Source organism: Dromaius novaehollandiae, chromosome 1 (assembly GCF_036370855.1).
Source record: "Dromaius novaehollandiae isolate bDroNov1 chromosome 1, bDroNov1.hap1, whole genome shotgun sequence".
NCBI lineage: Eukaryota > Metazoa > Chordata > Aves > Casuariiformes > Dromaiidae > Dromaius > Dromaius novaehollandiae.
In genome coordinates this window covers 48,224,130-48,247,340 of record NC_088098.1, presented here as the reverse complement: position 1 = coordinate 48,247,340, position 23,211 = coordinate 48,224,130, and the positions used below count along the sequence as shown (strand labels likewise).

At 36.4% G+C, this 23,211-nt stretch overlaps 1 long non-coding RNA gene across 1 annotated transcript in view; it reads right to left on the bottom strand.

The window, feature by feature from the left end:
* Nucleotides 1-22,113, bottom strand: part of LOC112997289 (uncharacterized) — a 51,952-nt gene extending 29,839 nt beyond the window's left edge. Inside the window, exon 1 of the long non-coding RNA XR_010389475.1 lies at nt 21,984-22,113. This is a non-coding gene — a long non-coding RNA (uncharacterized LOC112997289). The remainder of the gene's footprint in view (nt 1-21,983) is intronic.
* Between the last annotated feature and the right edge of the window lie 1,098 nt (nt 22,114-23,211).

Here is a 23,211-nt window from a genome sequence, read left to right as displayed (position 1 = left end):
TGTTATATTTAAATTAAAAAACCAAAAAAACTAGCAATAACTTACCATTTAACTGAGCTACATCACGAAACTTCTGAGATCTTTAATCAAAACTGCCCTGAGCCATAGAAATCCACATTGCAAACCCACATTTCAGAAAAAGGATCCCTGCTTAACAGTGCTTAAGGAGCTGCTTAATTTTAAGCAGGAAGTTAAGTACTGCCCCTAGCAGGGATGAGCTTAAATATATGCTCATGTGTTACGCTGTTACAGCTCTACCTCAAGAAAGTACTGCATTATACTGGTTCTGTAAAATACTGTTCAATGTTGCTGTAGTTCAAATTTTGATATACAGTAGCAGGCTTCTCCAAACGTATATAGTGTCACATACTCTGATTCTTCAGTATTTCCTCTGTTTATCACACATATCAGATGCAATAATTTGCAAGTCTGTAAAGAAGTGCATGTATCTCACTTCAGGATTCTGATCAAGTCTCTAAAATGTTAAGTGCCAACTCCAAATAACCATGACTGTCTGTGTCTTTGCCTGTATTTTTGAACACCCATACCAACTTAATTATCATTATGTTAAAGTTGTGCAATCAAGTTCATTGCACATAAAAAGGCACACCAAAAAGAACAAAGTAAAACTGATGGATTCAAGTGAAAAAAAATAATAAAAAAAAGAAATAAAGCACTAGCTAGGAGTTAGGAAGATCATACATTAAGATGAAAGATGAAACAGATGCAATACACAGCAAAGATCAAAGAGCTCCATCAATTCATTCTGAGAGTCAAAATCCAGCTGAGCATGGGAGCCCTGTCCGCATAATAAGAAAGGTTGACTAAAACATAAGGATTAAATAGATGAGCTGTCTCCAGTGAATGTACGGCATAGGAAGCCCTGCTGAGCCACTTGTAAAGACACTTTGGAATTGTACACCTGCTACTCCACAGTGAAACCTACAGGAAGCCAGCCTGGAATGGGAAAAAATCCACTAATGGACTAAATAGCTATCTTTAAGAGAAGAAGGGGGGGGGGGAAAAAAAAGAGTCAGTGCAAGAAAACTACAGCTAACAGATTTGCTTTTCCCCCTCCATTTAGTTTATTTATCAAATATTTGCATGAAAAACGAACATAAAGAAACTGTTACCACCAACTTCTCATTCTCTTGAAATGCAAGAGAAAGCTTACAATATACCTGAAGTATGAACACAACCACGCAGACATAACAGGATCAGCCTAGAATTCTCAATGGAAATATCTGTAGCAATATTACCAGTTTAGAATCTCTTTTTGTGCTCCATCACTCATGTTGAATAGCCAAACTCTAACAACTTCACCCTTACAGGATTAAATAAGTCTGAAGATCACTAAAATTGATATTATTCCTAATGCTGATGGCATTTTAAATAGTCTTATATATAAATCTTCCCCTTTCTTGTCTTACTCATCAGACAGATGAGGATGCTGATATTTTGACGATCAAAAATGACAGATAATGACTAGTCATTTTGCTCGTATCTTTTCATCATTGGTAACAAGAAAAAAACTAGAAAAAAGTGTTAATAACCAGGTAAGAAACACTATTCAACTCCTGGCTGAAATTAATTAATTCAATTAATTTTAGTATTAAGGTAAAATCCCTATGTTGTGCATTTAGCCTTAAACACAACCCTTACATATGGAGGAAAAATGTACTAATAACAGTCACTTCAGTACAAGAGGGAGCCAAACTGCAGAGGTTTCTAAATCCGTGTGCTGTGCTGTACCTTATTGCAAGGAATGGATAAAGGAAACCCTCACACAACAAGACGGCAAACCATAACTTAAAACAATCAGTGAACAGAGTTAATTGAACATATATATATGCTTGGAAGTTTCTTAAGGCTCTGCTTTCTGCTAGATGTTCAATTAATGCCAACTGCTTGCTACAGGTGGCTCTTTATTTTCTTTTTAATAAACATTACTAACCTGCTTGTCCCACGAATGTTATTTACAATCACATCTTTTATTCTTGTTTTAGTTGACAGGACAATCTCTTCGTGGATCTGGGCAGAGCTGATATATTTGATTTTCAGGTTATCTACTGCCTGCAGATACAAGCACTTTGATTGTTTACAATGAAGGAGTAATTGGTAACAGTTAAATAACTCCAGAGACTGATTTAAAAGCCCTTCACTTACTGCATGAATGCAGGGCTTCATGCCACAGCCCCTAATTTGGCTAAATTCTTAAAGATTTCATTACAAAATAAAAGATTAAAAAATCTTAAATATTTAATTACAAAAAAAATATAAAAAGAAAATATAATGGTAATTTAAATCACATGCAAGCATTATATATAACTTTAGCTATTAAAATGAATCTATACTTTGAAGTGGAAATTTAAAAAGCAAGCATTTTCAAATCTTTCATTACATTTCCAAAATTAGTTGCAAAAATGGATTTGTACAGCACAGCTTTAAGTGCAATTTCTACAGAGTTTCTTTCAGCACACTAAACCAAAATGAGAACATTAAAACAAAATTCAGCAAGTAGTCCTATGAAGAATTTTATGTGTTGTTTCATTGGTAATACATTACTTCCGACTGCATATGTTCAAGCTGTGTATGATATTTAAAAAAATCTTTTAGAAACATTTTCCTAGCCTAAGGAGTCAAATCAAATTACTCTATTAAAAACAAATCAGGCTTATTTTCTGTTTCAGAAAACAGTCACGGAGCACATTTTAACTTTTATTTTCTGACGCCATTTTATGACCACTGAACTTCAATGCTTCACAAAATGGGGTGGAAGTACAGTACTGTGAAAGAATGCAACGAGTGCCAATGGCCAGGATACTATTTTACTATTAAAGTTGTCATCCAGAATTTTGTACTGTGCCACCTGGTGTAATTCAGGTCCCTTATTTGAGTGACCTGAATTATACCAGATAGTACAGTAAAAACTATGAAATATTGCAGATCCTAAAAGCAGCATGCGGAAATCCACCCAGTCGGTGGCAAGGGGAAGCAGCCCGTGGTCGGCACGGTTGATGGAGCAGGACCCGGGTATGCAGAAGGACGTGGGTATCCCCGCTATCTAGCGCAGCTCCCTCCAGGAGCACCATAGCAGGACTTTCATAGCAGGTTCTGCATAAAACTAAGCTGAGTCCTAACGGGCTCCACACACTGTGCAAACACAGTTCCTCCCTGCTGCAGGAGTGAAGGTGATCAGGGACACACACACAGCTACAGCCGGTTGCATGACCTGCTGGGTCTTTTCCAGCTCCATGCACAGCTCACTGTGGTATTCGGCCACACAACTCAGACAGCCTTCTCTCTTGTCATGATAGGGAAAAGTTAGGGAAAACTAAGATAGTGCCTAAATAAGGCCAATTTCCTATTTCTCAGGGCATAAACATGCTTGTTAGCATACCATCCATCAGTCAAGAAGCAGCCCATCACCTTACAATTTACAACCAACAGCGAGTGACACAGGGACTCCTGCAGATCTCAGGTGCACATCTTGCAAAAGTCATGCAAGATAGGTAAGCAGAGACTCAGCCAACTGCAGTTTCAAATAAACTGCTGGATACAGTATTACTAAAATTTTACTGCAAATGGGAAAATCACAATTCTTAAAGACCAAGTCACAACTATTTTCACAGAGACACTCCAAAGACATTCTTCTTGAGAGAAAGCTGCCACCTGACAAAATTTCAGCCTGTTTCCCCAGCTGTTTTGGTAGTATAGCTGTCATTTAAAAAGGTCAGAAATTCTTTTTATAATGAAGGCATTATTATGCTTTCTCTGCCTTTAAATACTGCTGGACAGTTTTAGTGAAACTCTTGTAATCGCTTTTGCACCGAAACTATAGAGCAGAAAATATTAGAGCAGTAGTTCAGAAGATCATAAGCCAAATGCAGAAATTGGCTCTGTTGTTATTTTAACTATTAAGCTCAATGCAAGTCCCATGGTGGGATGTATTTATTTATTTGCTTTTAATCTATATACTACATCATCAGTTCTTGGTATCTGCTGCTCTCTGATAACAAAATTTTCCAATATATATTTCTACAGATCCAGTAGAAAGGAAACAAGGTATTATCTGATTCTTTCAAGAAAAAGCACAAAAAAAGTCCTTTTAAGCTTTATAGCTCGCCGAGGATTTTAAAAGTACATTCAGATGATTGTTCTTAACTATGATAAACCGGAAAAAAATCGCCCTTGCATGTAGCTCTAAAACATTTCTCTTTTCCCTTTGGCCTCCGACCAAAATTTGTTTTTGCTTGACCGAAAATAAGAACTATGATTAAGCATAACTTTTTTAGGCAGGCAAGACTAAAATTTTTCAAGTTTTACTTACAAGTCATACTTGCAAGATACAGACAACTGATTAGTCTGCAATATTAGTCAGGCTGGTCTTTGAAAAACTTGTTCACTGAGTTCAATTTCCTCGACATAAAACATTGCTCTTAATATTTCTTGACTGAGATGATCAGAGAACTAAACTAAATGCAAAATATAGTGCCATTTAAGAGTCTCCAGCCACCAGTGTAATCTTTGCTTCACTGTCCTACCTCCCAGCTTGTCTGAAATTCTCACATCCATTATATTAAAAACCGAAGTTAGAGTACATGTATCTAATAGAAAAAATATTTTCTGAAGTAAAAATAATATCACAAATGATACAAGTTAATCATATTGAGTAAGAGAGGTGAGTTTTACAGTTATATCACACACACAAAACCATGCCTCTGTGAAAGTCTCTATAAACAGGTTTTGTTTTAAGATAAGGCAGATATTAAAAAAAACAAATTTTGAAGGTTATTATACCCACTATTAAATCTGTTGTTATAATTTGCTTTGATACAGTATCATAAATAATCTAACTTTGTGTCAAATTCAAATATTCAGTCTCTTCTTGAAACCTCATTTTGTCTATCTGTTCGGCTTCATTAAAGTAGCAGATAAGATGCTACACGAAGAGAACAAGGGTAAAGGAATTTGACTTACAGTTTGTATCTCCAGTAAAGGACATAACAACACCAGATGCAAGTGAAAAACGAACAAAACAGTCTTAAAGAAATTACTTTTGTTTTAGGTTTAAAATAAATACCCCTACACAAAACCTGACAACACTTCCTTGGTCTTTCAGACTCAGTTTCCAGTGATCAAGACAGCACAGCGGTCTTCAATCGTACATAAGCATACATACCTTAATACGTAGAAAAATATATCTTAAAGTCCTTTTTAGTCTGAACTATTCAAAATGGTTTACTAGCATTTCTCCAAATGATTTCAGACAGCAGACACATTTAAACTTGCCTCACTTCAGCAACTATCATGCATTTACTGTAGTTTTCATTATATCAAAAACGCTTCAGCTTCATCAGCAACAGATGAATTCATTAATTTCTTTATTAATTCAAATGATTTTTTTTTCAATTTTTTATAAGCCCCAAGATTTTCTCAGCAATATTGGCTCCCTCTATGTTCCATAAAATTGTAATCAATCTCTATTATTGTCATGAAAATGGTATTTGTCACTTTGCTGAGAAAAAAAGAATCAATACGTCTTGCAGGGCAGAACAGGCATTTAATGCAGTGAATTGATGCCTGTTAGAGAAATTTAGCTTGCCAGCAGTTTGGGACAAGCTAATAGAAAACCAGAAAATTCACTGAAGGTTGACAGATGAATATACAGGCACGCCACAAAAATTAATATTTGGGCATTTTGTATAGCCTGTCATTTCATATGCTGGGGAGAAAATAGATTTCGACAAGCAAATCCTTGAGGAAATCCTTTTGTTTTTTAAAAGGCAAAAGCCAAAAGCATATACAAAAAGAAATTCTTCACTGTAATATTTTTCTATTTATATACGTTTCTGAAAAATAAGTATTCTGAAATAATCTCCTTCCCTTTACATGCATTGCTTCAGACATGCTACTGAATATCAAAACACTGCTGAGTTGAGTGAAAAAACAGTACAAAGTCTCTGAGGTAATACTGAACTCCTGATCCTTCTGGAGAACACAGCATCATAAAAGACAGATCAGCACTGCTTCAAAAATTAGTAAATAATCCGCATAATGATGTTGTTCAGAAAGCGTTCTTCTGAACTATTAAAGAAAACAAAACCAAAATTGTTGTAAACAATATCTGAAAAGAAATCTAGTCATACTCTCCATGACAAATATAATATCCTCAAAAGAACTACTAGAATTATTTGAACCTTATTCATCAAAAGTTACACTTTAAGAATGCAATCCTTCCTTCCGTCTACTGCCATCTGCAGAGCTGTCAAAGCACTCCTCCTTCCAATTATGCACTTCCTATCTTTCACTTGCTCTACGATAAGCCTATAATCGGTTTAATTCCCTTGTTTGGCTGGTTTAATAAACAATGCTTTTAAGTTGCAGGGCTAGACAAACTCAACATCCAACAACTAGCTTGCAATTATCCACCTCTACAGGAACTCTGGAACAAGGGTGACCACAGAAGCATAACGCTGGCTACAGCCAAGAAGAAAGACCGAGCGACATCATGGACTTTTGCAAGGCTGCAACTTTGCTCCTGGCAAGTGGCGCATCTGAAAACGTCCCAGGAAAAGTCACTCGGGACAGGTTATCCTCTCCTTTTAATTTGCTGTAGTTTAGGATGGGCCACTCCCGGCTCTCCCAAGTGTAGAGAAACCCTCAATTCCACCTCATGAAGGCCTTTGAGCAACCTAACCAGGATGAAATCTGATGCCAGCCCTAGTGCTATAACTGCTATAACTGCTCTTCCATCATGTGAGGGTTGACAAGATTGTGAAGAAAAGCTGTCTCTTTTCTGAACTCCAGTCTGTCTAAGAAATCCTTCTCTCAACCTCCTCCTAATTCTGGGTTGTATGCATGTGGGACACCCTCTTCAGTGACCTGCCTGAGGCTCCTAGTAAATGGGAACAGCATGAATTTTAAGACCTAAGATACTTACCATGTCACAGAGCAGCAGAGAGAAAACATCCTTAGTGACTAAAAAGGCAACTAGCCAGTTGCTCACGGTAAAACACAATCATGCTCTAATTCCAAAGACTGGGCAAATGAGCATGGTCGATGAGTGCTGTTTGGGGAAGAGAAAGCTTTTTCACCATATGCAAAATAGTATTCTCAGGGAAAAGGACAGGCTTCTGAAGAAGCCAATAAATCCAAATAGCTTCTGAAGAGCCCAACACCCATGTTCAAACACAGGAGAACAGAAGGGGCATGATCCATTAAAAGAAACTGGGTGAAGTGGGTGAATTTAACACCTCCTTGCCCCTACTCCCTTATAAAACCGAAATAAGACTACACAACAGAAGTCTAAGCAATACAAGGTGGACATTTTGGAAAATCTGTATCTCCTACTGCCTTCACCATTCTGTCATGAATTTAAAAATATCTGTGTAAATTAGAGCTCTATGCTGCCACTATTGCAGTCATTCTTGACTACAGTGCTGCTAACACTGATCCATTTCACAGGTATTAGAAATTCACAGTATCTCCCAAAACAAGGAATTTAACCTATTTTTGTTCTCATTTGTAAAAGAATTTTACCTCAAGCTGACAAAATTTAGGCTGAGTTTCACTCCAGAGCAGAATTTAAGCTAAACAATAAAAAGAAAATAAACTTCTATTGTAATGTTATCACTGAATTTAATTTGCAAGCCCACTAGAATGCAAACAACAATAACATTTGCAAAAGTTTTGCATTCTTAAAAAAAATGGAAGCCAAACTCTGGGAATTTGACAACACTAACATATGTGTACCCAAAAGCCAACTGCACGTTTTTCATTTCACAACTGAGTTTTACCTGCTATTGTACATTATTGGAACAGGCAACTGGTAAGAATGACAGAAATTGTTGCTGCATGACACTAATAACATTTATATTTATGCTTTTCATGAGAGCAAAGATTTGTAATTCACCCTAGGAAAGCTAAAGGGTTATTACAGAAGATGATCACATGTTAGTGCAGATAGTTCAAAACAGAAGATACTGTGATCTGCACTGTCACGTCTGACATTCGTCAGATTTGCACATGTGGTGAGAAAGTGAACACATATGTTATGCCCTGGAAGTTACCCATGCATTTTAGTCAGAAGTGCAAAGCACATATCGGTGTAAATGCGAGTCTTCCCAAATTTACTAGCACTCGTAGGACTTGCAACATCATTTTCTCCATTTGAATGTTAGACTGGATCTGTTTCATGATCCCTTGTGAAGATGTAAGAAAAGCAGCAGCAGTAAGTATGAATATTGAGGAAAATATTCTCATTGATTTACTTTTGGCCTTTCTGAGATAATTTCTACAAGACTGATGATGAATTTGAATAGGATTGAAAGCACAGTCCTACTGAGAAAAAGGCTAAAACGTATTTCCCAATTAAACTCTTTCGTATTAGTTTACTGATAAAGGGACATAAATGTGAAGCTATCACATAGATAAAAATGAGATAAGCTTTAACTGAGCATGATAAATTTTCAGATGGATATTCCTGCTAGTTATTAATTTCACGGACATGCTTCAGTCATTTCAATATGAACAAGTTCAATATACCTATAGAACAGACTGAAGAGTAACACCATTGGCAAAGAAATGTTTTCTTTCGCTACTCTTCTCCACAGTCATCAAGTGATAATTAAACCATGAAAACAATGTTTTTAGCACTTGTTATACATGCAAATACCATCTGTAGGAATTATGATTTACTTTAAAGTTGTCTTCCTCATTCTTCAAAGACAACTTTAACATAATCTTTTTTGCTCTGAAATATTAAACATTTTCAGTGTCTATGTGAACGTTTTTCTCCAATAAGAGTCAATAAAAATCACGATATAAGCACTTTTCCTACATCCACTGAAGTTAGTAAAAAGTGTCCACTGGCATAAACAGCACAAGAAGAAAGGCAAAAAAAAAAAAAAAAAAAAAAAAAAAAGGCCCCACTAAAACACAGGCAAAATAAAGGACTTTCAGTCTAACATCTGGCCTCATTTACCATAAGCACCAGTCATGACCATTAAATAAAGGATAAATTGCAAAATGCCTCCAGCTTCATTCAGTCTGCAACGACAATATCCCTTAGCATCAGCAAATGCACTCTGCTTGAATTCAGATGGAAAAAGGCTATTCAAAAACACCAAGTAGTAGATATTATCTTAATTTCACATTTTACTATTGACCAAATAATAGTTGTTAACTGGTTACTATTCAATCACTACTACTCTATTACTCTAGTTTGGATTTTGATTTCTATAACGTAATGAAAGGCTTTACACCATACAGCTTCTCCTCTTAATCATCTAGTTCCCTTCCCTTCATATTTACAAATAAACCTAATTGATCAGCAGACAGCATTCATACCATACTGAATAAAAATCCAAAATGAATGTAAACGATCTTCGAATTCCTTTCAAAAATCCTACTACATTCTCAAGAACTATGATAGGTACTTGCCTAACACGTCCTTTAAATATGAAGATGCTTGTATTTTAAGAAAAGTCTTTGAATGATCTTCCTCATTTAGGGTCAGTTTCCGCTCCCTTTTTTGCAAGGGGCACTACTTTGAAGCTGCATGCAGAAAAACAGCGAGGAAAATGTAGTCACGTGTAGTTCTCTAACCACAGCTACAGACAATAAAAGGCAGAGGCGACAGAAACTCTAGCAAAGAAAATATCAGCCTACTTGAGGTTGGCTGCTTCTTGGGATCACAACAATAAACATTCTGTTTTGCTTCATCCTACAAAGTCTGCCAAGACTTTTTCTCATTTTGTGTTAAGTCTACACAGCTGAGTGATTTGAAGGCAAAAAATCATGAAAGATGTCCGTCTTTGCTGCGAGACAATGACATACACTGGAATTTCATTCATGTAGATTCTCAAGGAAAATAGCTGCACAGATTAGTTAGAAATGCAGACAAGCATTGGAGAGCAGTCAGAATGGGGTAGAAAGCACGGGCATCTCCACCCCAGGCTTCTCTTCTGATCTACTCTTAAAGGACTTCAAAACTTTTTTGTCGTTAACCTCAGGCCTGCCTTTTCCTGCTGCTTTGTACTTCTGCTCAAAGGTAAGTCAAGGAAAGCGGTCTGCCTCCATGGAGGCCAGGGGAAACAGACCACCACCACCCATGTGAGGCAGAATGGACAAACTCCAGCGGAGTCTGTGTGCTGCTCCCTCAGTCAGTAGGACTTTTGTTCCTCGCAGAGCACGTTGCTGAAAGAGATGGTCACTGGGTTTTCTTGGAGCTCCCTGCTTTGCTTCTGATCTTCATAAGTCCCTGTGACAACTTTCAGTGTGATGGGGAGCATAAGAACTGTTCTCATCCTTACTGGAGAAAGAGGTAATGGGACAGCAATATCAGCCGATGTATACTCAATGTTATAGGCTGATTCCTGGGGCTACAAGATTAAGACTTGATCCGCCTGCTTCAGATGTCACCACAGAGGGTATCAAGATGGGAAAGAAGCGTCAATGAAAGAACAGCTAAATCTAAGAAAATAAATTATTTCAGGGCTTTGTAGAGAATCTGACGTAACTAATACTGACATCACCCACAGTGCAGCAGAAAGACTTTACACTGAGAAGCAACAAACTAATAGTCAGGAATGTACAAAGTGAACAGTTTCTTCACTTCTAACTTGGTCAGCAAAGAGTTCATCAATTTATTTCTTGCTGCCTGGCCTGGAAACACAAAACAGGTCAAATTTCTTCCTTATCCCAACAGTAACACAATGAACTGATAGATCTTATTTTTGATGTTTCATCTGTCTTTCTAAAGGGGTTTTATTGGTACTAGATCTCCTCTAAGCTTTTCCCGTTCTTTACCAATAACACTTCTGCTGCAGAAGCCCTCTGTAGTTTGAAGGCTAGAAAAAGCAATACAAGGAGATGAAACCAACATCATGTTATTATTTGGCTAGTGGTGGATAACATCTTTCATTCTATCACCTCCTTCACTTTCTTAAGAAAGTGGTTTCAGATCTTAACTCCCTCCTTAAAGACTGGATTGCCAGATAAAACCACAGCTTAATAAACTTCTTTAACAAAAATTCTGCTTTATGTATTACTGGCCAAATGTTGAAGTCATTTTTGGTGTGATGCAAAAACAAGCTGTTAGGAGCCACTCTACTGAAATGTATGAAAAATACACTATATTCTCAAACTTCAGATTTGCATTCATTACACAACTAGTTTTGTATTGGTATAGATTACTAACCAAAATGCATTTTAAATTGTTAAGAAATTTAGCACCTGCATTTTGAATCTTCAGTGATTGTAATTAAAATTCAATTGTTCAAACTTCCCATATTACTTAACTGAAATCTTCTGCAAATTTAAATATGAAAAAAGTAAGTTACAATTATACCAAGTCATCATTGAACTTCAGTCTACATACCCTGGCAATACAGGTTAGGTATACAGGCTAACTAAAGTGAGGTCAAAAATGATCGTGAAGGTAGAAGTAAATGAAATAACTAGCATCCTTTCTCTATTGATAATTTCCATTCAACAATTCTATTGGTTTTCATGAGTCTGTAGGATAAGGGAAAGTGGACTCAAGAGTCAAAAATTGCAACAAGCAGAGTATTTAGCCTGAAGGCCAAGAACTTTGTTGGCCATCTGCCACAGTAGGTGGTGGTGTCTGACACATGTTGCAGCTGCATTGGTTTGACTACATACTGTGGACTCTGAAGCTGATAAACAAAGGAAATTTTTAATATCCTGAGACATTAGCACTGATTTCACAAAGCAAATCCTCCAACAACTCAAGTGCAGAATCCCTGGTAGTAGCTCAAGGGCACTTTGTACTATGCTTAGACAGCTGTGCTGCTCTAGCAATGCAAAGCAACATCAAATACAGCTCAGCTCAGAAGTGTTCTATAGATGTCATACTGGTGTAAATACAAATTCAAGTTAACACTTAAAAGAATGAAAGTTATAGTTCATACAAGGTTTAATGATAGTACATGTCTTCAGACCATCAGAAATACAGCAAAACAATCTAATTTAAGACTGTTCACAGTCAAAATACTTTGAAGTGGAATTAAGGTTATGAATTTATATTAGAAATACAAATACATATATTTTAAATAGACTAGTAGTTAGCCCAGAACCATTGACTTCTGAAGTTTAGAATAAAAGCAGGGTAAATAAAGATCCTCAAGCTGGTTAAACAGGGAAATAAAAAAGGAAGACACCCAAAAACTTAAACTCTGGACCAGTCATCTATCTTGAAGAACAAGAAAATATATGGGGAAAAAAAGTTAAATTGCTGTTCATTTTTTGAAAATGAGTGCTGAAACTTTTTAAACACAATGATATTATTCTACCAGAGCATTTCTATGGGACAGAATCAAGACAGCTTGGGCACTATGACTGTAAATTCCTCTGTTCAGATTAGTACTTTTTTAAAAAGTGGAACTTTAAATCTGAATTTATCAAGGCTTTTGTGCCTATATGTTTGTTGAAAATTCCCAATTTGAATTCCACATTCAAAAGATCACTGTTCTAAAAAGCATCCTATTCACCAGAAAATTTTTCTAAAATAGTGTCATGAAATACCATGAACTGAAAGCTTACCTATAATTTTCAAACTGAATAATTTCAAACTGAATTAAACTTCTAGTGAAGCAGATAAATACAAGATGAAATCACAGCATTAGTTTCCTTAATTTTTCTGAACACCAGTAATGCTATCCGTTTCTGTATGGACTTACTTATTTTGAACAGCAGAAGGGCTGCTACAAGTTATATATTCTGCATGGAATGGAATCTTATATTATATTTTCATTTGAGTCAGTTCTTAATACTGTTATCCTGCTAATGTGAAATTATACAATTCTAATGTATTAAAAAAACTTTTTCTTTTAAAAGAAACCTAAAGGTAATATCAGAAACTTAACAGCTACTCTCCCTGATTTTCTCTAAAACTCTGTCAATCTTCGGCTCAGAAACATCACTCAACTGTTTCTTTCTTTGCTGCTATGTAGGCAAAAGAAGTTTAATTCGCAGTTTGAGTCCTCACTACTTGCAAGAAGCCCACATGAGGACTTCTCCTTTTGTTTCGTTAATAATAGCACCAGACGAGAGATGAGGTGGTCGTCAGAATCACAAGGAGAGCGCTTTCCCGTGTGCTATTCTGAATGAGGCTCTGCTCAAACTGGGAAAGCAAGAGAAAGGAGATAAAGATTGAGAAAATGGCAGAGACCAATTAGTCAGCGCAGCCTGTCAGAGCAACCAAGCATTAAGAACCAAGAAGCTGTCTCACTGCACACTGAGCCACAGAAACAGCAGGTGCACAAATGTATATTTGGGCAAGTAAATCCTAAATGACATTCCTCACAAAGAAAACAAAGGGAAGGAAGCTACCTTTTGTATAACATTGTTGAACAAATCATATCAAAAGAGAAGTGCTAATCACCAAGCTGGCATCTGATTAAGATCCTGAAATTGTAATACTGGGATTACATGGAGTATGAAAAAGACAACCAAGAGAAAGGGATACCTGGAAAAGGACAAATATTGATGCCAGGTAGAGCACTGATGTGTTTGTTCAACTTACTTGCATAACGATTTTATCACTTAGCACTATCCATCTGCCAAAATAGCTAAAATATCAGTACTCGTAATAAAGTACCTGAAGCAAAATCTTGCACATAAAGCCTTCTCAGTCAATACTTGCCTTAAACATACAGGGGAGAAAATAAGCAGAGAAATTCTTTTTCTAATTTTCTGGAGAAGATTATGGTAGGAGATGGTGGTGGAGAAACAATCAGAAGAAAAGAAAAGTAAAAGAAAATGACATAACAGTGTGTATGTCTACGAAAGCAGCAGTTTTTGAAAGTGCAGGGGGAACAAAACCCACAGTTGAGTCAATGCTTGAAAGGTAACACTCATACTGAGACATATAAGAAGTCTGCAAGTGTTGACTTAACTTCTGTGCGTAGCATCCATTAGGCAGATATTAAAACATTAGAGCCAAGTGTAAAAAGACAAAAATGATGTGCTCACCAGTAGTAAATATTTTCACTTAAGGAACTAACTTCTGTGAAGCAGTTCCGCAATAGTATGGAAGAACAATTAATTACTAGTTAATTTGAAAGAGGAAAAAATACACTTTAAAAAAATAAAGCATAATAATGGGGTTGAATAACTACCAGAACAAATAAAAATTTCTCCTTGTGATGATGCCTTCAAGAAAAAACTGATCAATTTCCTGGAAGACCAATTATTTGGCTCAAATTCTGTCAGAAATTACATGGCCAACATCACCCAGAAAGTCAAACTAAATGTTCTACTGGTATCTTAAAATCTATGATAGAGGTCTTTGAGACTTAGTCATTCTCTCGTTTTGACTAGCTCAGTGCATATAAAATGCTTGGAGCTTCCTATGCTGCAGCTATACAAAATCTTATTGTAATACAGAATCTTATTGTAGACTTCAGCACAAGATGAGCAAGTGAAGGAAGAAAAAAAAAAAAAAAAGGAAAGCAACAAAGGATGGTCAATATGAGCTCTTTAACTTACAGATGCTGTTAATGCACAATTCTTTGGATGTGCTTGTTCCACAGCAAAAAGTGAATGAGAGAAATTATTTAACAAATTATTTTATCAAATTATTTCTATTAGCTCTTCCAATAGCTCAAACCCCCCTTGCTTTTCTATGCCCAGTCAGATCAAAAGTTGTCTTTCTCTGCAAAGTTATTAAAAGCTTACTGGACTTAGACTGACCTTCCTTGATCTCTTAACAAAGCTAGTTCTAATCTAGCTTTGACTGCATGAAATGACAGTTTACTCCTGCTACAGCATATATAGCTATGGGATGACACTGGCATGCCAGCGGAGCTTGTTCAGAAGTTCTCCCCCTGTTTATCGGGTGCTGATCTGCAAAGTGACAAAGGAAGGTGGCTGTGTAGATGGTGGAGGAACCTATCATCTCCCAGTTCTGCTGAACTCCCCCTTCAGAAGGATTTGAGGCAATATGATTGACCCCTGCATATATTCCACTCAGAAAATACACTTGCTTTTGACTTGTGCATCACTAAAGTGAAATTAAGCTAATTTTATAGGAAGTTACTAAAACAGAGTATAAATGTAGAAAAATCAAACACCTATTATAAAACTATACATTCCCCTGCCTATACAGTCCCTATTCCCTACATACATATTCCCCACAGGGAATTCGTAATTTCCAATTCTGCTCAATGGAAATCATTTGAATAGGAACTTTGAGGTCTTCCATATTTAGCACAAGACAGGAAAATATATGCAGAGTATTTTGACTCATTCAAGTGCCAAGAACAGTTGCAGGTGATAGGGGAGGGAAAATAATGTCAAAATGGGGGGAAAAAAATCAATTTCAAAAGCTTGAAGCTGTTGTTCAATTTATGGATGCTAAATACATCACATGATAGTAACCATTACACAGTTTCAAAGGCTTGCCTTTACTTGGTGCTTTAGTGATTAAAAATTTGGCCTATTAGGGCCCTAAATGACTCGAAAAATATGCTATACTACTTCACAGAAGTTTGGACTGAGGCAGTTAAAAGAGAAAGAACATCTTACATCGATGGCTGTCTCTAAAATTAATTTAAACATCAAATAGATGCAAAAACCCCATACACATACATATTTAAACCACTCTTTCAAAATATCAGGACATCTGTCTTGTAGGAGTTATTACTCTTGGTGAAAATACTCACAGCAGAACAGGGACTTTCGATAATTAATTGAGTCAAAACAGGCCTACGCATTACAAACAACACAAAATAAAACCCTTTCTTATATGTGCCTTCTACATTTTGGGTTGTTTTTGTTCTAAAACAGCAAGGCATTCCCAAGGTGGCACCCTGTTAAGCTGAAATCTCTCCTGTGAGTTTTGATCATAACGTCACAAGCACGTTGATAATGATATTGCTGGATTCAAAATTCTTCCTAAGCTTACTACAGAAATGTAAAAGTGGTACCTCTCATGATTAATATAGAATTAAAACACCTCTCACAAGCACGTTACTAGCATGCAACGGAAGTGCACCACCCATGATTAACGGACTAGAAATTAGTATTCTCACATGGTGCTTCATTGCGCACTTGCAAGAAATAATACCAAGTAATTCAATAAAGCAGTAATTAAAAACCTGCCTTAATTCTCCTGGTACTGTGGCAATCGTGCTCCCCCAACCTCACAGCTGAGCATGGAGAACTCAGCTGCCTGCACTGCACTGCAAAGAAACAATCCACCCACCACTGACTCCTGCTGTTTCATAGGGGATCCAATTACTGATATCATTCTGACACTAGAGATTAGCTGATTGCCATTTCAGTGTGCTTACAAAATCTTATGTGTCACAGGAGGCCCTTTACTTGTTTCTGTAAGACAAACAGTGTTTTTTCTAAATCTGTTAAAAACCCACTAGAATATAGTCTCTCTCATGTGTAGCACTTCAGCCCCATCTTGTTGGGCCCAAAGTGAATTCCTCCTCTAAAAACTGCTGTAGAACTGGTGTGTGGTGACAGCAGCAGTAAAGATACACTTTTAATTGTGCTGTTCAATTGTGCTTTTCAAAGAAGAGACTTAAAAGGAGCAGGAGCCATACATGCGGCTGTTTCAGTACTCAGAAAGACTATTGATCTATTGGAAATCCAAGATCACAATTAAATTTTTTCCCTAATTAAAAATATTGATAGACTTTGCATTGATCTTTTCTTACCAAATCTAAGAGCATGCTGGAACAAGCATTTGTGAATACAATGTTTTGATTTCCACTAAAAGGTGCTTTTCTCATCTTCAATGCTGCAAGTGAAATGACTTAGGACATAACAGTCAGTTAAATTCTCAGTTAGCATTCAATGAAAACACATGAGTGGGGACTCCAACACTGTTTTCCCATTCCAACTGTTGAACAGAACTAAAAAAGAAGAAACAGAAAGACAAACTACAAAAAAAGGTAAATTAATATCTAGCAAGAAAGGTCAGGTGCTGAGAAAAGAGAGGAAGAAAGACAATGATGAGCAAGAAACATTTCTTTTTTCTTACACCCAGCACTGACATTCTTACAAACAGACATCCTAATGACTCTGCTGATTATTCAAGTGTCTAGACCCTATGAGATACCGAAAATACCTTCTCTAATGCTCAACTGAACTTTACTATCTGTTCTAGAAAACAATGTCTTCATCAGCTAATGTGGCCATGCACATTATATTACTTTGAATAACATAGGATGTTATGATAGATAACACCTTCTCTAAAGAATAAAAATTTAAATTGATTTGGGAAATGGTGGGAGGCAATGCAGACTGAGAATAAAAGGGTCTTCTACTGACTTATGCTCCGATATCAAAAAAAAATCCAGAAGGGCATTTTGCAACCTCTATTTTAATTGTTTTCATCAGGTCTTCTTCAAACACAAATGGAACTTAAGCTATAAATTTCTAAAGTTCTTCTAATTTTACCCAATTACAATAGGCAATTTTTTTTTTTCAAATTAATGGAAAAAGACTTTATTCACAGTATGGTTACAAAGAAAACTGTGAAATAACACAAAAACAGGTTTTAAATATTATTAAATAGACATGTTGCATTTTCACAAGTCAAATCGAAATCGTGTTTGGATTCGACTGTTCTCTTGAGGCCCTTATTAGGAAAAGAAAGCTATAGAAACTTATAGCCAGGGTGGAAAGGGACCTCGAGAGGCCATCTCATCTACCCCCCTGCTCCCAGTTAAGAAACACTAACGTGCCTCTGACAGATGTTTGCCTAGCTGGTCCTGAAAATGTCCAATACAGACTCCACGGCACCTCCAATCAATCAACTCCTGTCCTTCACTAACCTTACATTTCAAAAGGTTTCTCTAATATCTAACCTAGATCTCCCTCCCTTCAGTTTAAGCCCATTATTATGTGTGTCCTATTCATCATAGATGAAAAGGACAGTTTATTCCTTTCCTCTTTGCAGCAACCTGTCCTGTATTTGAACCTAAATCCTAAATTTTCTCTTCAGCAGATTAAGTAAACCTCATTCTTTCAAATTTACTTTTGTTCACATTTTCTAGACTTCTGATCCTCCTTGTGGATTTCCTTTGGACTTTCAAAGAAAGCTATAGCCCAACTAAAGAAGTAAGATATGCAACTGTAAACATACTGTTAATTTCCACAGTGTTATCCTCTTTACTACTCAGGTACACAAATGTCACTTGCCTACCGCACTTACCCTTACAGGGTGCTGTTGTTTTAAAGTAAAACTCCCTCAGTAGTTTGTTACTAATAAAATAGTTGAATGGGTAATAAAAACAAACCTAGCCTAAGCTTAAATCAATTGAAGAAAAAAAATTCATTAATTTAAAATTGCATGGTTTTGTCACATGACTTACTATTACATCATTATATATCTAAAGTATATTTTTTCTAAATGTATCATTTCAATAGTGAAGTATTTATTGGGTTGTCATTCTGAGATGCTATTCAAAAATCAGGGGGCACAAAAATTTGTTCATACACCTGAACAAAGTTGGCTCCACTAAGCAAGAAATATAACAAAGTGCAATAGATTTCCCTTTCTCTTTGTATCTCACTTGAGTTAGGTGTCCTCACTCTTCTTAAACATTACCAGCTCAACTTGCTAGCCATTGCCCCCAAGGCAGGGCCACTACAATAACTTATATCACCAATACGCAAGGGATGACGTTCCATGTTAAGCACAGGTGAGTCCTATTAAATATTAAACTACACCATTAACAAGCCTCTGATATATATATACCCCTTATCAATTCCATGTTCATTGTTACTGATTAGTGATAGTAATTTTTTTTCACTGAAGCAATATTATTCTTATTTGATGTTTGCCATAAGGATTTTCCTATGCTGTATTGCCAGATTTGTGACATTAACAGATTGTGAGCATCACTGCACATTATTCCTTACTAGTCAAAGCTACATAGGAAGTCTAAGCAGATGTAATACAAAGTACAAAGATACATATGAGATAACACATTCCAGGCAGGTTTGCCATTCTATGGCACTGAACATTTCCAACCACTTATGAGCCGTAGATTTGCTATTTGCATTTTGTACTCTGTACTTGAAAGCATTACAGCTGCCTCTGGCAACAAAGAAAATGCAAAACTTGTGGGAAGAAAATAAATAAAACAAAACTCTTTCCTATGGGACAATTCAAAGTCTCACCTCATCATCCTGAGACATCAGGGATTCTGTGTTGTCTCTGTTTTTATTAATAATGCAGCAACGGTCTTTCAACCACTCTTTCTGAAGAGGTGCTTTTTCTTTGGAGGCGATATGAGTCATGTGATTACCTCACTCATCTAGAGTCAAAGGCTAAAAACTGATAGAGGTTCTCACTATCAACTAGTCTATAATTTGGCACCTAGAGAAGCAGTAATAAATGGGTGTTTATCCACTCAATGGGGAATAAACTATTACAGGCTTACTGCCTATACTGCATCTTAAAATAATTTGCTGTACCCACAAGCTGTAAGCTAACTATAATCCACAACATGAGAAAAGAACTTTGTTGGCATGCTTATATTGAAACAAATGGTATCTGCATCTCCTAAGAACAGAGGAGATGCAAATACCTTTATATATAAAATGTATAAATGTAACAGCATAAAACATTTATTTTATATTCCAGGTAAACAATTTCTGCTGTTCTCAGTATTGTTTTCCTTGGTGAAAAAACATTAAATTACCATTCTTTTTTGTTAGAAAAAAAGTCATTTGAACAGCTTTAACTATAAATATGATCAGTTTCTTCACATACTGAAACTTGAAATACATTTCCTATCTTGTTGAAAAATCTTATGTGTCCAATGGTATAAGTAATATGGTAAAATATTGTTCAGTTAACTTGGGATACCATTTACACTTGTGCTTGGACAGCATCTTGCCAGTAACAGAAACCTAAATCCAAAGAAATATTACTTTTAGCATAATATCCAATAAAAATATGCACAGTAACTTACTCAGAATAGTAAAATGTATTTTTTTGGACTCAGAGGATTACTAGGGAAGAAATGAAAATACTTGTGAATCAAAGAACTTTGAAAACGGTACACAGTCAAAAGCCTCTCTTTTTTGTGAAATGTATTATAATACTATTTAATGACTGAAATATGAAGAGCTAACAAAGTTCCAAGCAAAGCCACTGCAGTATCTTAATAATTTAGTTTCTAATCAGTGTTATATTTCTTCAAGCATGAAAAGAATAATTATTTTCTTTATATACTGTGGAGATATTTCAGTAGAGAAATCTAACATTATCTAGTCCCTTACTGATATCAGTTAAGTAGCTGTATAGTCATCCTGTGATCCTGTGACAAAATACAGCAAGAAAGGTACGTAGTCATTAAAGAGCAACTAAAAAGTCACACAAATTAGTGTACAATAATTCTAAAGCAGTTAATAAGAACAGTTTGAACATCATGCTGCTTATGTGTCTATGTTGCTTAACCCTTGAACATATTACTTGCCCAAAACTTGGGAAAGAGACCAGGAGACCACTCCTGCTTGATTTTAAGTAAATGACTCAGTGTTCCTGGATGTCTCAAATTCATTCATCTATTATAATTAGCTAATCTAATGTGTCTGTTGTTTCTTATTAGACTAAGTGACTTGTCTAACGTTAAACAGACAATACGTTCTCACAGCCCAACATACATTTTTTGTGTTGTCAACACATAAAGAAAACCGTAAGTGAGAAGTACACAACTTAAACCTGTCTCTAGCCTAAGGAAAGGAATATCGTCTGAAAGTATATTTGTTTATTTTTAAGAAAATATCAGTTTCCTTTCCTAAAATCTATCAAGATGATCATTTACAGTAGGTTTTCTTAGTCTGTAAGAAATTAAAGACCACTGAAAGGAACACACAGCTCCAGAAAAGTTGTAGTGAAAATTAAGTTCTCATCCCGTAAGATACCAATGATGTGCACAAGGTGCACAGCTGTCATAAATCTGGGTGACTTCCAGCTCATGCACTCTGGACTCTTCCAGTCATGTTTTCAGGTTCAGATTAGCAACAGTCAAATTATTTCACTATTGGATATTTATGCAATAAAAATGTTAACTAGATGGTTCACTCTGTTCATCAGAGGACAGCATTGTACACAGTAAAGTTTACACCTGTTGTCATTCTCAGAGCACTAACACTAAATGAACACGATTTTCCTCTTCAAAGTTGAGGGCTCCATCAGCATCAAACCTTATATTCCAAAAAAGTAAAGTGGGGAAGTGCTTTGGGGAGCAGAGGAGGAGGTTTTGTGTGTTTGGTTTGCATTTGTTTGACTGAAAGAATAGTGGATTTCAGTCTCTAGCTATGAAGCATACACCTTTCATTGACAATAAAACTGCAAATAAAGGCTTCAAAATGTGACCTGAGTGCAACCCACTCGCTTAGAAACCACAGCTCCTGAACAATACTGGAACTGTCAGAAATTTTTTTCTCCAAATATGAGGCCTGATTTTTATTTATTAGAACTTAATAAAAGCTCAACAATAGCATTCCCTCATTGGAGCTCAACTGTACTTAATGTCTGAAACTGGACTAAAAAGTCAGAGAGGGTGAAGGAGATATGGATAGGTGCAGCAGAGAATAGGACAGAGTAGAACAGATCAGGCCTAAGCATTCGTTCTTGCTCGCTAGCCTGAGCGTTTGTTTTTGCTCTAAGACTCACAAGTACGGCTTTTCAGAACATCAACAGGGAGCAGAAAAAGAACACTTTATTTTTTAAATAATTATTTCAGGACATACTAATTAATCATGCTCTGCCAGGAGGGAGGGGGAGACAAAATTTCAAAACCTTCACATTAACTGTGTGCATTAGAAAAGTGTGTGCTCTATGGAGGGCAAGCGCTGACATTTATTTTGTATAATAGGGCATGTCTTGAGGGTAATTGTCACTGGAATATTCTCCCCACTCTACATGTCAAACGCTAATTTAAAATCAATAACGAGTCATGTTCCCCACATTTTTCACACACCTGTGTTAAATCCCGGAGGGATTTGCTCCACTCTGCACGGTGCTCTCCTGGGATGCAGGAAAAGACTCCCTGAAGCCATTCTGCACTGAGCAGCTTCAGCACAGAGGGTCGATGGATGGTTCAATACGCTTGTGGTATCTGCAGAGTGAAAATGCAACGTGAGAGAAAGACAATTTCTGGTAACTTTGCTGCTCCATCAGCAAATCCTGAGAAATAGAAAGTATAAAGGTTGTTTTCCACAGTATATGTGACATCCTAGTTTGAAACAACACAGTTGGAGTTATTTTGCAACAAGCCTGGTGTTCAGACATGACAGAAATAAATCCCCAAGAAGAGCTATCCTGCCAAGTATGCCTAGACTCACATTAAAGCTTTGACTTGATAGGCCCCTGATTAATTTTTCCCAGAGAGAACATGGTTTCCTTTCAAATTTGTTATAAATTAAGCTTTTCTTCGCTTTACAGCCAAATTAGGTCTTTAACAGTCTCTACAGTTTACCTTAAGCTGAGACATTGCCAAGAATTTCAGACTTAATCAAAAGTGTCACAATCATGAGAAAAAAGCTCACTATTATCCTCTGAAAACAAACTGTAGCAGATCACCCTGTCTTGCCTCCATTCTCCTGAAACACTTCTCAGGCAGCAATTTCTAAGTCCAAGATTGCCTGTTGCAGAGGGGCTGCTTCCCCAGTGCTTTCCACATAATATGTGCACCCCTGTAACTTATTAGTACCTTTCAAACTGAGATGTGAAATGACTCCCACATACATTAAAAGGTATCTGAGTGTATAAGGATGCAGTTCTAATATGCTGCTTCTAGATCAGGCAATTGTATACCTAACTATTATATATAGTTCTATATATATGACTGATATATGACTATATATATATATACACACAGTCAGAAAATTACTACAGTATATCATCTTCAATTGAAATTACACCAGCTACGACTGTTCCCTACTCTTGGTTTCTGATGTCCCAAATCACCACTACTAAATCTTGTGATTGCAGGGATCAGAAATGTACTTCAATTCCTCTCTGTATCTTGTTCTGCATATTCTGCTTTATGAAGCAAAGTTCAATTATTTCTCTCTTTTTGCTCCACTTGAAGCTTCCAAAACTCAGGACCAGCAACTTGCTGAGGCACACAGGAGAAAAAGACAGCTAATTTCCATGGCACAGGTAGGAAAAAAGATCTTAACCACAGCTCCTCTCATAATGGAAAA